Raw genomic sequence first — 8,072 nt, forward strand, 5'->3', positions numbered from 1 at the left:
ATTATGGAGCCTACTTTGCATGCTTGTGCTAGTCACCACATTGATCCCAAAAATACAAGACTTTCACCTCTGTAAGTATGGCATGGTTTACTTCAAAACACATGTAGACCTCATGCTCATATGATGCACACATCAAATGCAACAAAAATGACAAATCATCATGATCTGATAAGTACCAGCAGCTAACATTTTATAGCACTCTTGCATTAATGAAAAAGGCATCATAATGGGCAGTAACATGCATGGAAATGTTTCTAACATGAAGAGCTCAATGAGACTAACATTTCTACATATCATAAGCAAGATTTGGAGCCTCGATCATGGAGATATGATGCGTTGAACAAGGGCATAAATCATTGCAGAAAAAGACTCGGTAGGAAATTCAGGGCCAACCTCCTCCCAGATCTAGGGTTACCACGGATCCCGAGGTTGGTCGGAGATGTCACCGGAGATGAGGAGGACGCCGGCGGGAGCTCGAAGGGGAGGTCACCAGTGACGTGGGATGGCCGGATCCGGACGACGAGGTGCTCCCCGGTCGGGATCCCGCCGGATCTGAGCGCGGTCGACGAGGGGGCGGCGCTGGGCGGCGAGGCGTCGGGCGAGGTGAGGCAGCGGCGCTGGGCGGCGAGCTCGGCGGGCAGCGAGGCGGCGATGCCGGCGAGGGACGGGCGGCGCAGGCGGCAGGGACGGGCGACGGCGCGCGGCGGCGGAGCCACATGGCGGGACGCGGTTGGCTGCGGGCGCGCTGGCGGACATGTCCAGTGCCGTCCGGACGTTCTGGCGCAGAGAGAGGAGCGGGGGGTTTGGAGCCGGAAATTTGGAGGGGATACACATTCTTGTGCTTTTGATCTCCATCTCCAAAGCATCGTCATGATCTCCTTCGTCACTGGCTCGACACCTTGATCTCCATCATAGCATAGTGGTTGTCTCGCCAACTATTGCTTCTACAACTATTGCTAAAGCATAGTGATAAAGTAAAGCAATTACATGGCATTTGCATTTCATACAATAAAGAGAGAACCATAAGGCTCCTGCCGGTTGTCAGATATCTCACAAAACATGATCATATCATACAATAATGTTTATCACATCATGTCTTGACCATATCACATCTCAACATGCCCTGCAAAAACAAGTTAGACGTCCTCTACTTTGTTGTTGCAAGTTTTACATGGGTGCTACGGTCTTCTAGCAAGAACCATTCTTACCTACGCATCAAACCACAATGGTGTTTCATCATGTTTGTTGTTTTAACCTTCTTCAAGGACCAGCCGGAGTCAAATTCGATTCAACTAAAGTAGGAGAGACATACACCCGCCAACCACCTTTATGCAAAACTAGTTGCATGTCCGTCGGTGGAATCGGTCTCATGTGCACTGATGTCGCTTGAAGCTACATCGGTATTTCCCCAAAGAGGAAGGGATGATGTAGCACAGCGGCGGTAGGTATTTCCCTGAGATATGAAACCAAGGTTATCGAACCAGTAGGAGAACCAAGCAACACAACGTAAACAGCCCCTGCACACAAATAACAAATCCTCGCAACCCGACGTGTTAAAGGGGTTGTCAATCCCTTTCGGGTAACGGTGCCAGAAATTGGTGCGTGATGGGAAAAAGGTTATAATAGATTGAATAAATAGATCGCAAATAAAATAAAGTGAAGCAAAGTATTTTGGGGTTTTTGGATTAATAGATCTAAAAATAAAACCAAATAAAAATAGATGGCAAAGGCAAATAATATGAGAAAGAAGACCAGGGGGAGAAGACCAGGGGGCCGTAGGTTTCACTAGTGGCTTCTCTCTCAAAAAATAGCAAAGTGGTGGGTGAACAAATTACTGTTGGGCAATTGAAAGAACTTCAAATAATTATGATGATATCTAAGCAATGATCATTATATAGGTATCACGTCCAAGATTAGTAGACCGACTCCTGCCTGGATCTATTACTATTACTCCACACATTGACCGCTATCCAGCATGCATCTAGTGTATTAAGTTCATGGAGAAACGGAGTAATGCAATAAGAACGATGACATGATGTAGAGAAGATCTATCTATGTAGAGATATACCCCGTCATTTTATCCTTACACTACAAAAAAATACACTTCCGTGATGATACATGTTTGTCACAGTAGGTCGCTTTTTTTGTCATGCATGTACATCCATGACAAATTTATGACATAATCAAGATAGTCATACCTGTGCTGTCGTAGAAGTGTTCCATGACACTACCAAAATTATCATCACGGAAGTGTCCACTTCCATGACGATAAATCGCGCGTCACAGAAGTGCTTTTGTCAAGGGTGACCGACACGTGGCATCCACCGTAACGGAACGCCGTTAAGCTATCGGGTCGGGTTTTGGATCCGATAACCCGTTAACAGCCCCGACCAATGGGGATTTTCCACGTGTAAAATCATCATTCGCTAGAGGAAACACGTGTCGGCTCATCGTCGGGACAGATGCCATCCACTCACTGGACAGAAGGCGCCTATGATACGTCGACACATGGCACGACCCAACAAGTTTAAATGGGCCGGCCCAACTAAAGGCCCACAAGATTTTGCGGACCATAATGGGCCGGCCCAGCTAAAGGCCCACGAGATTTTGTGGACCATAATGGGCTGGCCCAGCTAAAGGCCCACAAGATTTCGCGGGCCATAATGGGTCGGCCCAGGTACAGGCCCACAAGATTTTTGTGTGCCATAATAGGCCAGCCCAGGTCAAGGCCCACAAAATTCTTGCGGATCATAATGGGCTGGCCCAGCTAAAGGCCCACGAAATTTCACCGACATTAATGGGCCGGCCCAGCTGTAGGCCCACAAGATTTTGAGGACCCTAGTAGGCCGGCCCATTAACTAGCTGCCATGTTTTGGGCCAAATGTCGGCCCATATTTGATACGGTCTATTAATGGCATGCCACACTCCGGGCCTAATAGTGGCCCATATGAGATCCGGCCCGTTAAAAGCCTACCACGTTTTGGGCCAAATTACGGCCCAGATTAGGTCCGGCCCTTTAAGAGGTTTTGGGCCTAATTATGGCCCATGTCAGATTCGGCCCATCAACTGGACACTATGCTTTTGGGCCCACTTGCTAAAGGCCCACTTAGTAATTCGGCCTGATATTAGTTTTGGCCTGTTAAGGGCCCGTTTAACATTTCGGCCCTATATTAATTTCAGCCTGTTAAAAGCCCGTCATATAGTTGGGCCTAACTACGGCCCGGTTTGCATCCGGCCTGCTCGCAGCCGATATCTGATTGGGCCAAACAAGGACCGAGACAATTTTTCGGCCTATTAAAAGCCCGTGATTTGATTCGCACAATCATGGGTCGGGGTTCATTTCGGGCTGCTGCCGGCCCGTGAGCTGATCGGCACGTTTTAGGCCCAACCTACATCATGATTGCATGACGGCCCGATTATGTACCGTAATTTTACGGTTTGGCCAGTTTACTGCGAAGACAGGATATATATATACAATAAAATAATTGCAGCATCGTGAATAAGAAAAAAACATATACTATACAATAAAGAAATTATGGCATATTACATCCACTGGGCATCAAAGTTCGCCACTATGATAATAAAGCACAAGCAGACAGCAGATTACATACACTTGGCATCAAAAATCGCCACCAGTGCAAATAAACATGCCGACAAAATAATATACAAAACCGACATCACTTCAATAGAGTTCAAGAAAGGTTAGCCCTGCTGGGGAGCTGCAGCGCAAGTAGCTGAGCAAGATGATGAGACTGCGCTTGTTCAACACTTATATCTTCCTCACTCTGAAAGATAAACAAGCAGACAGATGACAGGTTTTGCACATAAAAGTATCAGTGCTGACAATTCATCACATTTCTTACTGACGAATAAAGTGACACAGTTTAAATTTGCATTAACACAATATGGTATTGTTCAGGTCAAGACATGGCAGGAAATGACATTGTGAAGGAGTTGGCAGCTTCACGACACCACTGGATTACAGATCAAGAACTCATAAGTATCAGTGGTTAGTGTGCTGTCAATTTATACCATTTCAGATTGGCAAATAAAGAGACGGTTTAAATAATAGTAGAATGATATGACATTTTTCATAGTTAAGACATTGCAGAATATGACATTGTGCTGTACTCGGTAGGTTCACCACACCACTAGATTATAGATGAAGAACAGAAGCATACATGCAGTGCAAAAGAAGATCACTTGCTCTGTATAGTTTAATTTACATGGTATGAAGAAGGAACTTGGTTGTACAACTGAAAACTTAAATTGAGAAAGGACGAACTTTTGTTTATGAACTACATATAATAAACTTTAAACAAGCAATTTGAAGCAAACACCAAAAATAAACAGCTGTTGCAGTCATGCCTAACCAAATATATACAACAAAGTTTGAAGGCTTGAGATGGACAAACTTACATTATTGGTGAAGAGAGGCTCTATAAAGGCCTTGTCCATGCTGATGGGGGGTAATTCAAGAAGTTTACCACAGAATCTTCTTCAAAAGCATTGCATTTATTCTACATTTTGTTAAGAGTAAATATATATGTGATAATACACGAAAAAATGGAGAATATTTAAGATAAGATGAAGAGTGATGCTACATAACCAAGTAGCTATAAATGTAAGTGCAGCAATACAGGCAAAAGGTACAGCCAAGAGCAATGCACAGCTAAACTTCTTCAGTACCAACCTTATGGTATGAGTAAGTATAGATCTGATGTGTAGAAAATGGAGGGCAAAGGAAAATAAGTTGCAGAGTGATGGTACATGAAAAACTACCTGTCATTATAAGTACACTAATAAAGGACAGCATGTACTTACAAGAACAATGCAGAGCTAAAAAAACATTGGCATTTGATATATTCTACACTAATGTAACCATTCATACAGATCATATAATTTGGAGCGAACAATTGATAAGCAAGCTATCATGCATACTGCTGTCACATAATGAACCAGGTGTGTATGCAAGTACAGTGATACAGGACGACAGGTACTAACAAGAGCAAAGCAGCGGGCAGCATATTTGAGATATCCTGTCGTTATTGTCAAACCAGAATTCTTCTTCGAGCAGATTTCCTGCAAAAAAGATCCATAAGGCACATGCGGAAAAGTAGAAGTTCAAATTGTCATGTGATTTCATAGTCAGTACCTCATCCTGGGAACGAGACCAGTGCATAAAAAGGTTTTTCCATTCAATGTCTTCTAAATTTAGCACAAGAGACTTCACCAGGAATTTGTTTATAGACTTGCCATCAAAGTGTGATTTCCTCGGGTAACACTGATACTGCTGCAATGCTTCCTTGAAAAGCACAAGCAAGCTTTGCTCGTCATGACTATCCAGATTGACCCTCGCCTAGTTACAACAATGTAATGTAAATCATTGATGTGTTTAATCAGCAGAAAATAGGAAAATAATAGCCATGAATAATAGCACTTACACGTAAGTTGGACAAGAAGATGTGAAAATGGTGTTTGTCTTCACAATAATCTTCCCATGATGGGAATATATGCATGTAGTCCCTAACAACATTGAAAGCATTGTCTTTTAAACTGGGAATAAATGGAATGGGGTTCCAATCTGCAGGAATTGGTCGTCTCTGTAGTTGGGATAGGTCTTCGGCCGGTGGACTTGCTGTACTTTTTGCTGGAGTGGGATTTTTCTGTGGTACAGCTGGTGCTATGGCAAATGAAATCGGTATACCTTTTTCTGGAGTGCAGGTCCTATGTGGTGGGGCTAGTGGTGTGGACAGTGAAGTATGGGTACAGTCTGCTGGAGTCGGTCCTACGTTTTGTGTCACTGGTTGTACAGCCAATATAAGTGGGGTGCTGTCTGATTTCTCCGGCACCACCATGTTTTTCAAGGACTTTGCTGGTGCTCCTTCAGGTTCGGCAATCACCCTCTTCCTTTTTGATGTCTGATGCACAAAAACAGCATTTGAGTGGAAAAACATGGTATGATGACAGATGGAATATGTATTGATAATGGATGGGCATGGCATCTTGACATATATGATGAGTAAACTAAGCAGATGGCGGTGCAACAAAGTAGAAGAAATGCAAGACAACATATGCAAGATACCCGCAATCAATAAAACATTGCCAAATTAGAACAGGCACCTTGATGGGTGAACAGGACAGGCCATCTGCCTTTGACTCCTCGAGGTTAGAATAGTCATTAGGATGATATTCTGAACAAGAATCAACGGGTGGGGAGCGTATGAGTTTCATTGCATCCAGAATGGCACTCAATGCCTTGGTGCCAATTTTGTAAGTCATTGCAGTGTTTAGCTTCAAGAGTGGACTGCTGCTAGTGCGACACAAAGCACCTACACAAATCATAGTGTAGATATAACGGGAAAACCTTAAGCATCAGAGTAAAATTAGCAAAGTGGAACTTGCTGGAATATATGTGCTAGTATTGCCGGTACGGCTAGAAAGGCTTCGGATACCAGCTCTCTTCAAGTGAAGGTGCGGTACTGTTAATATCAATGCAACTCTCAAAGGCGACACAGCTCCCCGCATTTCCTTGCTATTCTTATAGGATTCAAGTGGGCAGGCCACTACAAATCCTATTCCTATGTTTACAAGATCCTACGAATCAAAGAGGCTCAAAGTGTCCATCACAACCGACCGTATAGACCTCTACACTGCAAATGTCCCTGCTCATCTTCAGTACAAGGAACATACTGTACTACTATCATACTCCCTCCATTCCAAAATATAAGTCTTGGTAGAGATTTCCACTATGGATCACATACAGATGTATCCAGGTACATTTTAGAGTGTAGATTCACTCATTTTGCTCCATATGTAGTCCATGGTGGAATCTATGCAAAGACTTGTATTTAGGAACGGAGAGAGTACATATTAAAGAAGAACGGAAGAGGAACATGGTAAAGAAGAGCAAGCAGATTTTGGATAATAAAATGTTGGTTGCGCAGTGCCCACACATGATGAACCAGAGCGCATCAAGAATGCAACTCCTAGCTGTCTCTCGACCATTTCAGGCGGTTGGATGAAGATCCTACGTCTCCTAACCCTTCTTCTTCCTCGTCTCTGATTCTTCCCATACAGAAAACCGCATGGGGATGGTGGAGGAACACAAGCGGTGGGGGCCGGTGGTCCGGTCCCCACCCCCACGCGGGTTTTCTTCATTCGGCGAGGCCCCACAAATACCCGAGCCCCTTCGATCGCACCGGCAAACTCCGGCGAGCTCTAAAAAATCGACTGACCCAATTTTGAAATTTAGTCTACTGTGATTTAACTAGTGTGGAATATAAAAGGGGAAAACCATAAGCATTGCGAGTATGGTGTTGAGCGTGCCATGGCGGATCTGAAGGTGCAAACCGGACAAGGGCAACTTCGCAACCAAGACAAGAAATCAGAGTAAAGCAGTGGCGATCTATTTTCTTGCTGCGATAAATAAGTTGAGCAGATATGAAAGAGTACCGCCTCTGGTGCGGCGCCGTGTAGGCATCTGCTGAGAATTTGACGGTGCTGCGGTAGCGATGGCTGTCAGCGGCGTGGAAGCAGATCTAGGAGGGTAGACGGTGGCGGCGAGACACGGTGGACGAGACGGTCGTAGGAGCGGCGCTAGTAAGGTGGACGACGGCGGGGATGAAGCGAGAGGACGGGATGCAAGGATCCCGGTCCGAAGCCATGGATGAGAGAGGTTGATCTCTTGTAATGGACAGCGGCGTCGGGGTATCAGCTCCGGCATGGTGGAGGAGGACGGCGGTGGATGGGGTGGCGGACGGTGGCGGACGGAGGAGGGTGGGGTGGAGAGGGTGTTTTGGCGCCCACGGAGTACGAATGGGGAAAAGGGAGGTAGAGAGGAAGGGGGGAACCATGTATTCAGGGTGCGCTTGTCTCAAATGCGAGGAAATTAACAAACTTAGCCCCCGTTTCAAATTTCTACTATATCACAGCAACACTAGTCGGTCGGGGATAGGACGGTAATCTCGCATACACCGAATATTTGCCGACGAGAGTTTGTTTTTGGCGCCCACCGTTTATGAATATGAATTGGGGAGGGAGTCGATTTCGGCCGAGGACACACTGTGTTT

The sequence above is a fragment of the Triticum dicoccoides genome, chromosome 3A, assembly GCF_002162155.2.
Source record: "Triticum dicoccoides isolate Atlit2015 ecotype Zavitan chromosome 3A, WEW_v2.0, whole genome shotgun sequence".
NCBI classification, from domain to species: Eukaryota; Viridiplantae; Streptophyta; class Magnoliopsida; order Poales; family Poaceae; genus Triticum; species Triticum dicoccoides.